Genomic DNA, 16,599 nt, shown 5'->3' with positions numbered 1-16,599 from the left:
GCCTACCTAATCCACTGAGGCCAGAGATATTGGAAGGGTTGAGGATGAAACCATTGATCAGGGGAGTGTGGCTACTGTGGCTTCAATGCCTGTTTAATCTGTCCGTAGCCAAAGTGCTGGTGAAGTGTCACATAGGAGTGTTGATAGGGGTGCTCTGAGGAGGCCTGCTGTCCCTCCTCCACCTGGTGCAGATGTTTCTTCCTCTGTCACTCAACAGATGTTTTGGGCCATCATGGAGGCACATGCATGTTCTAAAAGGCACTCCAGACAAATACTCAGGTGTCTAGATGTAGCACAGTCTGAAATTCATGATTGCCTTCAATTGATAGGTTGAATGATATGTTGGAACATGGAGTGTCTGGGATGGAACAAGGGGTTTAAATCATGGACCATGCATTGTGTGTGATGACACATCTGCTGGGAGGGGGACATCATCCACATGGGCATAGGTCAACCACACCATCTGCTGCTAGCCACTTTGCCCATGCCCTTATCATGCTTCTATAGTAGCAGTACTTTCCCTGCACCATCAGGGAGTGCACTATCCACACCCAGACATGGCAGACCATGGGGTCGTGGCTCTGGGCATTCCCATGAAGGGAGCACATCAACCAGACAAAAGTCACAGTTAGGCAGTATCACTGCATCTGACCTTAGGTGTAGAGGTGCCAGTGCATCTCCTGGCAGAGCCAGGTCTCATGGTCGGGGGCGACAACGATGAACTGACAACTCTACCATGCACAGCTCAAACCTGTCCTACATATCAAGAAGTAGAGCTAGCACTGAGCTTGGCTGTCCATGCCCACTGTCACACACCGCTTTCACATGATGAACTCCTACAGACACACACAACAGTTACATAATTCAGCCTGCATGTATCCCCATTCTTACATACATACACTCAGCAACCTTTGTTGTCAGCCTAGGACTCCTGCCCCCCCCACCCCACACACACACAACACCATGTGCAAGTGATGATAACTGTGACATATACCTGATTTTTCTCTTTTGGATTCAGGGAAACTAATGCTTTGTGTCTGATGCACAGGGTGCTTAGCTACATTATTACTTAGTATATCTATATTTGTGTTGTTTAAATTTTAATTGTACCTGTGAATTATATTTGCCATGCCGAGTTGTCCAATGGATACCATCATCATTTCACTACTCTGTAGTGGCAACTAAAACTGGATGCTTTCAACATACCAGGTCTTAACGAAAGCTGTAATATAATGCACCTGTATTAAAGTACAAATCTTATTTGAGATGAACATTGTATGTGTTATTTTATACTTATAATATTTAGTCCAACTTAGTTTAAGCTTGTATTTTACCTTATGTTACATTGGACTTTTTATGTTTTTTTCAATTTTTTATTTTCTCATTGGCAGGAGTGATGAGACCTTGCTATTGACTTGTTTTATATATATATAATTTTTTTACTATTGAGTGTAATTAGTGGTTTGAAACTGCATACACTGCTTTATACCTTAACTAAGGCTCTTTTATCGTATATAGTTGTTTGATAATTATGTGAGTATATAAATATATACACACTATCAACCTTTAATAGTTACTTAAAACTTGTGCCTTTAAGCACCCTTTAGGTCTGATATATGATTGTTTATGTTGATGTTACAAGTTGGTCCAGAACACTTTTAAATTGTTTAGGTACATTCAACTTTTAACACATCTTTTTAGTTTTAATAACCAGTTTACAGTAACTGTACTGAAGTATAACAGCTTTCTTTTGAAATTGACTAGTGACTTACAAGTATGTTTCTTGTTAATAGTCAATATAGAAACAATGTGTCCATTGACCATTTTCCATTGTATAAATTCTATATTTTCTGTTTTAGTTAAATGTATACATTTTATACTGTTAGCCTTTTGGGTTTATACTGTTAAAAATCCTTTGTAAAAAACTTCTTCAGGAAGTGATGTAATCATATTGCCAGCACCAACTTTTAAAAAGAGCGTGTTGTTAGCTCTTGTTTTACTTCCTCTGATGAAGCTACCTTGTTAGAGTAGCGAAAATGCTGCTGTTGTATTGTGCAAAAAAATAATAAAATTGCGTTAAGGTACTATCTGGTCTTAGAGGTTCCTCGTGGTCTGAAGCTTTGTGTCGCTAGTGTGTGTACTGCTTTTACTTGTTTACTACTCTGTAGTGTATTCGCTTGAAAGGGTTGTAAAGTCAACAACTCAATGTGTCTCATGACTTTCTAACTGTAGTCTTTAATGATTATCCAGTACAAACGTATGGTGCACATCATAAGTCAGGCCATCACATTCAGATCTCTGGATTGCATGACAGCACTATAGTATAATCTCATCAAACAGTACAGTATCATGACAGCACTGTAGTATAATCTCATCAAACAGTACAGTATCATGACAGCACTGTAGTATAATCTCATCAAACAGTACAGTATCATGACAGCACTGTAGTATAATCTCATCAAACAGTACAGTATCTTGACAGCACTGTAGTATAATCTCATCAAACAGTACAGTATCATAACAGCACTGTAGTATAATCTCATTAAACAGTACAGTATCATGACATCACTGTAGTATAATCTCATCAAACAGTACATTATCATGCTCTCTGCTGCATGTAGCTCACCAGAAACATGCATCTGTTGGACACCCCACAGGGCTTTCTCATCAAGCTAACACAGAGTTTACAAACCATGCCATGATGTATCTGTACAGATTAAAACACATGTCATTTCAATCGGTCTTGTATTGTATGATGTGATGTCTGCCTGATATCTAGGCCACTTTCTGATCATGCCCTTGTATCGTATGATGTGATGCCTGCCTGACATCTAGGCCACTGTCTGATCATACTCTAGTGAGATACATGCATATACAGTAGCATTGTCTGCATGTGGGAATAACAGCGTCCCACCTGGTGGTGTAAAATGTCTGTAATATCTAGTTACAGCTGACTCACACACACACACACACACACACACACACACACACACACACACACACACACACACACACACACACAGTTGACTGCTGTGAGAATAGAACCCCTATTCAACTACACAGACTACAGAACTCAGTACTTTACAGAAGCAGCACAGCACAAGGCTGACTTGGAGTGTGGCAGACATTTTATAGCTGATGACATCAGCAGTGTCTCTTGGGGAGAATATAACAGTGTCCCACCTGCTGGTGTAAAATGCTCTCTGTAATATCAAGTTACAGCTCACTCACCCACACAGAGAGACACACACACACACACACACACACACACACACACACACACACACACACACACACACACACACAGTTGACTACAAGTGCACAGACTGCGGAACACAGTACTTAACGTATATGCCACCGAACAAGTCTGGCTTATACAGAAGTGTAGGTGAGCTTATATTAGATGACATCAGCAGGCCCTGTGGGAGACAACACCTTGGAAGGCCATTATGGAATGACTGTGTAGGGATGAGCAGCTATCCAAAAAATGGCAAGCCATTCCAGTGGATAAGTAACTGCAGGATAACACTTCTATTCTGCAGGCTAGACACACACACACACACACACACACACACACACACACACACACACACACACACACACACACACGAGTCAACAGAAGTGAGAACAGAACCCCTACCTAAGTGCACAGACTACAGAACACTGTACTTAATGCATGCACCACAGAACAAGTCTAGCTTATACAGAAGTGCAGGTGAACTTAAAATAGATGACATCAGCAATGTGAGGAACAACAGCTTCAAATACCTGCATAGGCACATAGGGTCACAGCATCATATGAGGTTAATAGCCTAATAGCCCTAGGCTGCCCAGCTGTATAACAACCCAAGTACCCTTACTGAGCATATTTGGATGTTTAAGTTTAGCAGAGCAAGGCTGTGAGCACTACCAACTGGCACTTGACCATGAGGGAGCACACATTATAAATTAAACATTGTTGTATGGTTAATATATGTGTGGAAAAAAATAAATTGAGATCCCAGGGTTGTAATGCTTGTGGGTGTGTGGCCAACACATGGACTGAAATAAGCCAGTATCATATATACATTTCCATGGCACACTGGAGCATACCTCTCAATCTTTTATAGCAAGGAATCCAGACAAAGCCATATATATTGGGTTGGAAAAAGAACAAACATAGGGACACGTTTTACATACCGCTCTTACAAACTTATACAGTTGATAGAATAACATGTTTTGCACTAATATGAATTGTCTGAAGGGTAGGAGTTTTGAAATTGAAACGTGTGTCATTTGTTTTCTGGCTTCAATAGTCAAGTATTTTCAATTTTTTTGCCAGAAAACAAACTTTTTATGAGGAGCAGAACAAAAGTGTGATGCCAAAATCAGGGCATTCTACAAATAACTAAACAGTTCAAAGGTGTGCACTGGGCAGCAGATTTGCGCTATGGTTAACTAAGTGTACACACATGCAAGATACAGCTGTTTGCATGTAGGTAAGCAGTGTGAAAACGTGAGCCGCATTGCTAATGTGTGACAGTTACTGCATGCTGGGTTTTTGTGATGGCCAAAAGCATTTATTGACTGTATCCAGTTTCAATGTCTACCTGTCTGCTTCCTAGGTGGTCCAGTGTTAGCAATGCCATCTTTGCACAAGCCACATGAGCACAGCCAGACCTGCAGTCATTTATTTGCACCATGTGTGGCATTGTGAAAATAGTGAAATAATAAAAAAAGGAAAAGTAGGAAAATAAAAGGAAAGGGAGACATATGTGAAATGAGCAAAAACACAGTATGACATACACAATACAAAATGGTACTACATATCACATATTTCTACATAGTTCAGGATTTGAACTCTTACACCACTGCAGATTCAGAAAACAGGATGGATGCCTTAGCCCTCTTTGCCACACAAACAGCTTTGCAGCAAAGGACTGAAGTCATTGTTTACACAAACAAATGCATGAGAATGCACACTGCTACGAGATCTTCAGCTGTGACTTGTACTTTTAACCCTCTTTATTATATTTGGACATAGTGCACTTACTGATCAAAAACCTGTTAGGATTCTGTTTTCAAATATACAGCTTTGTCTTACTTGTATGTGTTTCTTGGTACTTCATCAGTTATCTGACCAGTACTGTGAGACATTCAAGTGTGTAAGGCATTCAGATTCCTTGGCCTTACAATGTGTGTGGATATTAACTGGGAGTCCTATGATATGCATTTGCCAGCAAGTGAAGGCCATGTGGGATGGCACAAAGAGCCAAACAAAGACTGGGAGCATTACTCTAGCTCCAACACTCTAGCCCAAAGGTTCCTAGAATTTATAAACTCAAATGCTATGGAACAACTTGTTACCACTCCCACAAGAGGGGAAAACATACTGGACCTGATCATCACCAACATGGGGACACTATGCTCCAGACCAGAAGTGTATCCCTCACTGGTAAGATCAGACCATAAACTAATCTCACTGGATATTCACATCCTGACCCCACCCCCTGCCCAGAAAACCACAGTGAAAAACTTCTCTAAAGCAAATTTCACATGCCTCAAAACATAGGCGGAATCCTTCAAAGCCCCCGGGCCTGTGGAAAATATGGCCCAGACCGCAGAATCCTTTATAAACGCATTCTATGAACACCTTCAGAAATGCATGGATCATGCAATCCCAAATAAAACCAAGACCCAATCCTCCAAAGGCAGACTTCCTGTCTGGTGGACCCCAGCCATAAACAAACTATACAATAGAAGGAGGAAGCTACTACATGATGGAGCAAAATCCCAAAAAGGGAAGGGATCTCTGATCAGTATTAGCAAAAAACTACGGGCACTCATAAAATCATCTAAGGCCAGCTTCAAGAGAAAAATTGCACAGGACACTAAGGATAATCACAAGGCTTTCTTTAGTTATGTTAGGAACCTGTGTGGGAATTCCCAGATATGCTCAGAATTAGTCCAAAATGACAAAAAATACACAGAGCCCACAGACATTGCCAACATCCTAGCTGACAGGTTCAGTGCAAACTCCCCCCCCACCCCCACCAAAAGGACAAATATCTATCCCAACAGAGTGCTGCCCCCCTGACATCTCAGATGCTCAGGTAAGAGCCACCTTCTCCAAAGCAAAATACACAGCATCAATGGGACCAGATGGTGTCCCGGGCTGCATCCTACATGAACTCCAAGAAGAGCTAAACCCAAACATAAAACTACTGTTCAATCTTAGCCTTACTACAGGATATGTACCCAAAGAGTGGCATACAGCAACAGTGGTCCCTCTCCTCAAAGGTGGTGCCTCAACAGATCCTGAAAATATCGCCCCATAAGCCTGACTAGCTTGGTCTGCAAAGCTATGGAAAGGATCATCATGGACCTCATAAATAAAGATATTGGGGACCTACAGACACTGGATCCTACCCAGTTTGGCTTTGTTAAGGGAAGATCCTGCCTCTTAAACCTGGTTGATTTCTTTGAAACAGTCACCAAGGCCATTGATGAGGGGAAGGTGGTCCACACAGCCTACCTGGACCTCGCAAAAGCCTTTGATACAATACCCCACTTGGGCATTATAGATAAGCTCACCAGCTTAAATATAAACCCCTAGGTCACTAGATGGGTTGCAAACTGGCTCAAGGACAGAACCCACATGGTTAGAATTGCTGGAGCCATGTCAGACTCCAAACCAGTTACAAGCGGCATCCCACAAGGCTCAGTCCTGGGACCTCTCTTGTTCGGTATATATTTCTCGCAGTACAGGCCAACACGGAAGGACTGTGGCTGACCAGGTTCGCAGATGACTGCAAACTGGGTGCCATAATCAACTCTCCAGCCGACACAAGCATCCTCCAAAAGGGCCTCATAGAAACAGACAACTGGTGTCAGAGCCATGGCCTCAAGCTAAACGCCAAAAAGTGTATAGTCATCCCCTTTGGCAAAACAAAGTGCCCACAAATTACCACATAGGTGGTAATCCATTAAGTACAGAAGAAGTCATTAGGGACCTGGGGACCCAAGTTGATAGCAATCTCTCATTTGACAACCACGTGGCCAAAGTGGTTAGAAAAACATTTTATATAGCCCACCTAATCATGAAGGGATTCACATCTAGATCAGGGGAGGTCATTGTGCCTCTTTACTCATCCCTCATCAGGCCCATAATTCTGTACAATGCCCCTTTTGGGGTGTACCTTACCAGACACCTGCAGCAACTGGAAAGACCCCAAAAGTACCTCACCAAGAGGATCAAAGGTTTCAAACAGATGCCATATGCTGCCCGGTTAAAGAACCTCCAGCTCTACTCAGTGGCATACCGCCTGCTCAGAGGCGATCCGTGCCTGACATATAAAGCCATGTCCAACCCGGAATTAATGGACATGCTGCACCTCAGAAAATCTAATTCCCATCGAGCTACGTGCTCGAGAGACTTGAACCTCAGCACTGAAATAAATAGGACATGCTGGAGGGACAGATTCATAACCCAGAGGCTCCCTTCACTCTGGAATAAAATCCCAGTCCAGGTTAGGCAGAGTCCCACATTGACTCTTTTCAAGAGGAATCTTGATGAGTGGATGGGAGATCGTAGGTTTACCCCGGGTATCACTTCTGTGTCACTGTTAGACAGAGGCACAGTATACTAACCTCAAAAAAAGGCATAACAAAATTAATTTAAAATGGGTTGTGAAAGCCAAGGACACTCTGGCTAGGCTTATAAATGCCCTCGGGCAGATAGCCTAGTATGAACCTATGAACCTATGAACCTATATACAGTTCATTTAGGGGGACCATTGTTGAGTTACTGTTAAGGCACAAGCAAGGCTACACTGCTCTTGGGGGGGCAGCTTGTGTACTGCTATGACATAAACATGCATAGCCTGTTCTTTTGTGAGTAAGCAAGGTTGTTACTACTATGCCACAAACAAGGATATGATGCTCTGGTTACTCTCCTTGTTCTGCTTCCTGCCTGTTGTTTGATCTTGGGAAGGGTTATGAAGTCAGAAACTGCAATGTGTATCAGTTCTGTCTAACTTCTCTCTTTACAGATTTTCCAGTACAAAGGTAGAGTGCAAAAATAAGGCCATGTAGTGAGCATCAGCATACTTCAGAGGTAGGACTGTGTGAATCTTTGACCCCTGAGGCCTAGTACTTACTAATGGACACATATAAGTAAAGTAAAGGTCTCTGCTGTCACATGTTAAAGTACTTTTTGCACAAATCCATGGCACTATTTACTTAATTACTGTTCCAACCTACTAAATATTGGGGTATGCCATAATATCATTCAAAAACTACACTCTACGTTCAGGGCTTACCTTGTAAATGCAGCAGTGTACACATTTTGAGTATGGGGCTGACTCTGTCTGATGCTAGGAGTACACAGCCAGTACATGAGGAGGTACAGGTTGTGTGAGTTGCCTGGCATCAATTTTGTTATGTGTGTGAGTAAGAGAAAGGTATTAGGCACCTAGGTGGTCAGTAAATGTGCTATGCATTGTCTTTTAGCCAAAGCAAGGGCATACTGAGCACAACTATGTCTGACTGCAGGCACAGCAGCTGGTGGTTTTTCCTCTGAGTCGTACTCTGACTGTGGCTGTGGTGACCTAGGTGTTAGTGGGGAAATGTGTGTCCCTTTCACTAACTGATCCTACTGCAGCTGTTTCCGCAAGATCAGATTGTGTAGCATGGCACATACTGTGAAGACTTGTGCACATGCCTCTGGATTATACTGCAGGGCTACACCACATGTATCTAAACACTGGAACTGTGACTTCAACAGCCCAAACACATGCTCTATGATGTTTCTGGTTTGGGCATGTGCCTCATTATGGTCTACTTCTGTGGATGTGTGTGCATTTCTGTTGGGTGTCATCACCCATGGTTCCAGTGCATAGCTAGCATCCCCCAGTAAATGGCCCTATGGGATGCCTCCCCTACCAAACATCTGATACAGCAGAGATGTGTGCCAGATATGGGAGTCATGATAACTGCCAGGGTTGCTGGCATACACATTCAAGATTATTCCTGGGCATTGCACATGACGTGGTAGTTGATGGAGAGGTATCCCTTGTGGTTAATGTAGCTTCTACCCTGCTCACCAGGTGGTGCCTTGATGTGTACATAAGTGCGATCTATGATACCCAGTCCTTTAGGGTAGTGCACTACAGGGTAGAATCATTGCATATTACCAGCCCTCTCCTCAGAACTATGGGGACAACATATGTACTCACTGCCATGTATGAGCATAGCATCCAGGAATTGGTGGAGGATCCTAGATGCTGATGCCTGTGACACACCCATCATGTCCCCAGTTGGTCTTTGAAAAGTGCCTGTAGCTAATATTATAAGAGCTGCACATACCTTAGTTTTCACTGGGATGGGTTCCCCTTGAATGGTTCTGTCTCTGAGTTGAGGGCAGCAGAGCTCACAGAGTTCTTGTAAGGTGTCCTTGTCCAACTTGTAGTGCTCTACAATCTCCAGGTCATGTAGCATCTGATAAACTACCCTGGGCCTGAACACTCTTCTCCTTAGCTCAGGCCTATTGCCAGCAGCAACAGCAGCACAGACGTCACCCTCTAGCACATGCAAATGTAGAATAGCTGCAGTAGCCCCTAGCACTGTGTCAGTTAAAATTTCCTTGTCTGTACTCCAATGGTATTGAAGTATTTAGGAAAACAAAAATGGAGGTTACATGGCTGCTTTATGGCATGTAGAATAGCTGCTCTGTGTTTTATTGGCTCATGAAAATGGAGTTCACCTGCTTATACCGTAATTAGCAACTATTACATACACCTGCTGCTTGCTCGTCATTGCTCTAGGCAGACCTCCGCACACCCCCTCACAGTTATGCATAAAAAAGTAAGCATAGCAAAATTGTAATTACTTTCCTCCTTTCCCATGATATCATGCAAATATTTAGCATAAAAAAAGAAAGCTTGCCCACCCTATACTCGAACCTAGGACCTTCTTCACTCTAGCCCTACACATACATGTGGTGCCGTAGGACTATTTAGAAGACAAACACAGCAAAAGCTGCCATTCATTCATTCCTCCATTGTGCAATGGTGTGCATACAAAAATTATTCAAAATGGACAGAGACGTCACATTTTACAACAAAATTCTGAGAATGACATATGACCTGTAATTTGTGCATAGCTTACATGCACCTTCATCCTCTACAGACTGACCTGTACAACTTTGAAAGTGTAACCTGATACACCCCCCTGATATCATCACTCAGTGTTGGCATCCAGTGAAAACAAAAACACCATGAACGTGCCTACACAGAGTGAACATCCCTACAGGGTTACTCTTTTTTGGTATTCAGCAATGCCAAAATAACTAATTTACATCTTCACCATTCTGACAGCGTGGAATCTACATGGTTAATAGCCATGTCCGTGGCGAAACTGCACTGGAGCACAATGTTGTAAATACAAGGGAGGCTACTACTTTGCCCACACATCTGCTACATACTACATATTCTTACAGTACAATATAATAGTCTATTACAGGATGTTCAAACATAGTAGCAGCATGCGTTATGTAAAACTACATTTTCTTTTGGAGGCTTTTGGGGTTGGAGGAGCAAAGGTGCATTTATGTCATGGACCTTACAATTTTTTTTTTTATTTTGTAACAGTGATATTCTAGCATCCACATTGTGTAATTAGGTCATAATATGTGTGGGGTTACATGTTGAGGTCAGTTTTGTACAACATTTAAGAGCTTTTACTTGCTCTTGCTTCTGTGTAGACTCCTTTCCATGGCTGTATGCGGAAAGTTTCCGAAAACACAGCCAACATGAACACAGAGTCTACACGGTTAATTTAGAGGTTGTTGAATTGCTCCACCATGTTGATTTGCTTCATTAGCATAAAATTCACCTACTTATGCTGTAATTTGCATGCCATGGAATTTCCTGTATTTGCTCATGACTGCGCCCCACTGCGTGGAGTTTACTGTATCTAAAACTTGTCACACCCCTGTGTGCATTGAGCCCACCCGCACACAGTATTATCATGTAGACTTTCATGAATCTCCCCCAGGATGTCTGGAGAAAAAGTCATTAGTATAGAAAGAAATTAGTCTTATCTTTCTTTTCAAGGAAAAACAAATTCTGTCATGGGCTTAATATTTATCTATTTATTTTTTTTATTTAACACTTGTTTACCAGGAAAGTCCGAGTAGGTCAAGAACCCATTTTCAGTGGAGGCCTGGGGAGGAAAGCTCCAAATGATACATGAAAGTTAAGACATTATACAGGAACAATACAATAGCAAGCATTAAAGCACACATTAAATAAGTAATGAATACTAAATAAGTACACAGGAGTAGATGCAATAATAAAACATTGACTAGATAGGCAATACTAAATAAAAGTAATGTGGTAGATTACAACTTTTTTTTTTTAATCAGGTAGGATTAAGGTAAAGCGTGATGGTCAGGCAGAGGGTTAGAATATTAGAAGGGAGCATATGCTTAGAAGAATTGTGGTGTAGGATAGGAATAGTTAAGGGTGTAGAAATACATAAAGTTTCTTAGTTTGATATGCTAAAGGTTAGTGAATGAAGTTCATGGTCTAGGGATCTCCAGATGTAGAAAGGAAAGGCCCTAGAGAGTGGATGGAGTTTACCTGTTAGGGTGAAAATGTAGTGCCCAATCATGTAAAAAGACTGCTTCAAAGTACAAATGAATCAAGAATGGGAACGTATATCCACCATTCAGGTACTGCTAACACAGTAGCTCAAAATGTGCTGTCACACTACTGCTAGGCCTTCCTCTAAATTAGATGTTAAATAATGCAATCCCTGCCCAATGTTACTTGACGTTGCTCATACAGGCTTAACAATCCCACTGTAATGAGATTTATATTAGCCAAAACGAGTTTGAATCTGACTAGATTTGTCTGGTCTACTTTCCCAGTAAAGGAAAGGAAATCAAATCAATAAATGAAAAAGACGTTATCAAAACGTAGAGAAGTGGCTTACGTTTAATTAGAGAGCTCCTGAGCTATATCATAGCACAGTGTCTGGATCGCATGAGATATGCTTGGTCCCATACATTACCATTATTTGACCCATGCAGAGCAAACTTCTGTTTTCCCTTACTTCATTATACTTCATTAACCTGGTAACTGTGTCATTTTGATTAATCAAACAGTTACAGAAAGTTAACTGTCAGGCAGTAGTAAGCTTCATTTTTTAGTCCTGGGTTAGATCCCCTCAGTCTCTACTTGCAAACTGTGCAAGAGTTCCAAAGTCCTTTAATGATATAGTATTACCGAGCTACCGTTGATACACATAAGTGTGCCGAGTGGGTTTATTATTTAACAAATAAAAATACATTACATATCATAAAGAAACTATTTTAAAGTATTTAGTAAACAAATGAATACTAAACAGAATTAATAACGTTTTTATACGTGCCTCATCGATTACTGTTTAATTCTGAATATTTTTTTCTTTGCAGATGCTTTTCAAATATTTAGAGAGCATACTAGCATCTCATTCAACACTTCTGTGCAGGAAAACAACTATGAAACAACTAACAGACCCTAACTTTGTGTAGTAAGCCTCAGGTGGTATCTCTGAAAAAATAAAAATAAAACAGTTTGGATGAACTAAAAGGAAACTTTATTGAACTAAGAAAATGACAGAAAAGTTTATTTTTCTACTGAACTATTTTCAAGATGTATATTCTATACAGGAAGTCACTAGTTACTTATGCCCTTTCTATTATGTCTGTTATGGTCACACCATGTGTTTGTTACATCTACCATGGCAACCTGTGTGATGGCACTTTCAACAAAAAGTAACTAACACAAAACAGTCACACATAACTGGAAAGTGTTAGTAAAGTAATTATAAACGAGTGAAACACATCAGCAGATACAGATCAGTCATCACACCACTTCTGTTTAAATTCGTTTACCTTGCAGTTTCCCTTTCCTTCCCTCTCTGATACCTTAATTTACCTTACCACAACCAGCTCGCACATTTGTCTCCATGGACCTCCTCATGACCAAAGAATTAAGAGGCACACAAAATCTCTTTGAAAGGCTTTGGTATTTCTTTAGGCTGAATTCAATTTTGTTTGCTTATCCTGCCTAAGGAGAAAAGGCTTCAGGATCAGGCTTCCCATTTTATGAATAACGGTAGGTAAACTAATACCAAAGGAAAGTAAATAAAGAACAAAGCAATAAAAAATAGTGCAGTTAAAATAAATACAGCATTAATCTCATGTTGTTACAGTGTCTGGTCATAACATAGTCCAGCTTTTTCAATGTTCGTTGCTAAGAATTGTGAACTGTGTCAAACCGTAATATTTAAAAATAACTCTCTGACACAGCTGTTTTGACAGACCACATTTAGATAACCTTGTGTTTAATCACCACTACACTGACATTTAAAGGTATGCAGAAATAAAATGGAAACCTGAATACTACATGTGCTAGTTTTCAGAATAAGTGCTCACTGACCACTTACATAAAGCAGACATAAAAACTGAATATTTCTCACCTTCTCAGAACCTCATTCTGTCCAGTTATTTTTGATGTTGTTTTCCCAAACGCATAGCAATAGTATGCAGCCCATGAGAATGGCTGTCCGGTTATGTTTTCTAAAATTAAATAGCAGTTGGTATCTTCATTTAGGTCTGACCTCACATAGCTGGAATACACACTGACACCAGCAGACAGAATTTGTTCTATTGTCAAGTTTCAGTACACAAATAAAAGGCTCCATATGTTATAACTTACCAAAACAGCCAGAACAGATAAAATAATTCACATGCTGATGTGTTAAAGAAGATGCTACATGTAATCATAGTATGTGACTGAAAATCCAGAGTATGAAAATGCAGACTGAACAGTTTATAGCATTATTATGACACAGCTAATGCATGACACGAATCCATGTGACAGAAAGCCCTTGCAATGTCAGGATTTTTTGATTATTGATACAAAACAGTGGCAATTTATAACTATCCCTCTGTTCCTGCCTGTTATTATATATACTGCTGAAAGTTAAGCATTCATATATCCTACAGAATGCACACCTTAAGCATGGATGTGAAGTTGTCCTATCTCGCCTTCATTCTGTTTGCAAAAGCTTGAGGTCTCTAACTAGCTCGTGGTTTACTCCCTATCCCATGATGCTCTAGTCCCCAGATCTCATTTGGCGCTAAACAGATCGGGCGTTTTTTCAATTGGATCTGGCTAAGTTACCTTTTGAATTTGTATTATACATTCAAAGCTTTTATTTTCTTCTATAATGACTTTATAGCTGTTACTCTATTAGTTGTTTGACTTTGTTAGTCACAGTATTAGACTGTGTCCACTACTTGCTGTTTCCTTTTTGGGCCATTGTTTGCCTTAAGGCCCACAGTTTCATCCCTATCCTGGTTTTTTTTCTATGTGTGAACTTTAAATTACAGTTTTAGCCTCACGCTGTGTGTCTTACTTATTAGCTCATAGGTATTTCTGGTGTGTTTGTTGCGTTTATTCTGTATAGGATCTAGTTTGTATCCTTTCCTCCTAGTTGCTCATTTAAGTTAGAGAGTGACTAAGCCCATTTGAGTTAGAGGGCTTTTTCATGTGTGGTGCGCATTTGTTCTGTTAAAAAAGGGGGGGTTGACTCTTTTTTCCAAGTCAACTTGTTTAATTTAGAGAGTGACTCAGGCCCCTTTTTCTTGTGTGCTGTGCCTTTTGTTCCATTATATATATATATATATATATATATATATATATATATATATATATATATATAAAAAAGGGTTTGGTGCTTCTTAAATAGCTCGTTTAACTTAAAGAACTCCTTTAGGCTGCAGATAGTAGAATGTTATTGCTTTAATAGTTTTTTCTGCTGTTGTTGACTTGTGTTGCTATTTGCTGATACTATGTCTAAGCAATCAAAAGACACTAAACCTTCAGTGTTTAAGAAATTAGCTAACTGCTCTCAAAAATGTCTTTGACGGATGGTCATACTGAATGTGTCTATTGCCTTTGAGCAGTACATTTGCAGGAGTCATGCTCCATATGCCATTCATTTAGTTCAAGGGTTCTCCTTGAGGGAAAAAATAAGCTTATCTTTTTCTTCTTCTTCTTTTGGCTGCTCCCGTTAGGGGTCGCCACAGCAGATCAACTATTTCCATTTCTTCCTGTCCTCTGCATCTTGCTCTGTCACACCAACCACCTGCATGTCCTCTCTCACCACATCCATAAACCTTATCTTAGGCCTTTCTCTTTTCCTGTTACCTGGTAGCTTCATCCTTAGCATCTTTTTCCCAATATACTCTGCATCCCTCCTCAGCACATGTCCAAACCAACGTAATCTTGCCTCTCTGGCTTTGTCTCCAAACCTTCCAACCTGGGCTGATCCTCTAATATACTTATTCCTAATCCTGTCCATCCTTGTCACACCCAGTGCAAATCTTAACATCTTCAACTCTGCCACGTCAAGATCTGACTCCTGCCTTTTTGTCAGTGCCACTGTCTCCATCCCATATAACATAGCTGGTCTCACTACCCTCTCACTCTTACTGGTACTCGTCTGTCACAAATCACTCCTGACACTCTTCTACACCCACTCCCTCCTGCCTGTAGTCTCTTCTTCACCTCTCTTCCACACTCACCATTACTCTGAACTGTTGATCCCACGTATTTAAACTCATCCAACTTCACCACCTCTACTCCCTGCATCCTCTCCATTCCTCTATCCTCCCTCTCATTCACACACATATATTCTGTCTTAGTCCTGCTGACCTTCATTCCTCTTCTCTCTAGAGCATATCTTTACCTCTCCAGGGTCTCCTCCACCTGTTCCCTACTCTCAATACAGATCACAATGTCATCTGCAAACATCATAGTCCACGGGGACTCCTGTCTGATCTCGTCTGTCAACCTGTCCATTACCATTGCAAATAAGAAAGGGTTCAGAGCTGATCCTTGATGTAATCCCACCTCCACCTTAAATGCATCCGTCACTCCCACCGCAGACCTCACCGCTGTCACACTACCCTCGTACATATCCTGTACCACTCTTACATACATCTCTGACACTCCCGACTTCCTCATATAATACCGCAACTCCTCTCTAGGCACCCTGTCATATGCTTTCTCTAAATCCACAAAGACACAATGCAACTCCTTCTGACCTTCTCTGTACTTCTCCATCAACACTCTCAGAGAAAACATTGCATCTGTAGTGCTCTTTCCTGGCATGAAACTATACTGCTGATCACTAATCATCACGTCCCTTCTTAACCTAGCTTCCACTACTCTTTCCCATAACTTCATGCTGTGACTGATCAGTTTAATCCCTCCGTAGTTACTACAGCTCTGCACATCACCCTTATTCTAAAAAATTGGTACCAAAACACTTTTTCTCCATTCCTCAGGCATCCTCTCACTTTCCAAGATTTCATTAAACAATCTAGTTAAAAACTCCATTGCCACTTCACCTAAACACCTCCATGCTTCCACAGGTATGTCATCTGGACCAACAGCCTTTCCGTTCTTCATCCTCTTCATAGCTATCCTTACTTCCTCCTTATACTGACAGGGTTATTAAAGACTTCTTTTTCAGAATCCTTAGAAGAAGGTCAGAGTGCAT

General features: G+C 40.9%; 1 protein-coding gene across 5 annotated transcripts in view; it reads right to left on the bottom strand.

Annotated features, from left to right (window-relative positions):
• The window catches only part of ASB15 (ankyrin repeat and SOCS box containing 15), a 520,090-nt gene extending 506,498 nt beyond the window's left edge, over positions 1 to 13,592 (bottom strand). For 2 of the 5 annotated variants that reach the window (XM_044088770.1, XM_044088771.1), the window contains exon 1: positions 13,507 to 13,592. The gene's annotated coding sequence lies outside the window, so the exon portion shown is untranslated. Of the gene's footprint in view, positions 1 to 12,919; positions 13,230 to 13,506 lie in introns of those variants that run through there. The other 3 variants (XM_044088772.1, XM_044088773.1, XM_044088774.1) reach the window with 2 other exon arrangements.
• Positions 13,593 to 16,599: the final 3,007 nt, after the last annotated feature.

Source organism: Protopterus annectens, chromosome 11.part0 (assembly GCF_019279795.1).
Source record: "Protopterus annectens isolate FY-2018-M chromosome 11.part0, PAN1.0, whole genome shotgun sequence".
Lineage (NCBI taxonomy): Eukaryota > Metazoa > Chordata > Ceratodontiformes > Protopteridae > Protopterus > Protopterus annectens.
The sequence above is the reverse complement of the archived record's forward strand: the minus strand, read 5'-3'. Positions and strand labels throughout refer to the sequence as shown.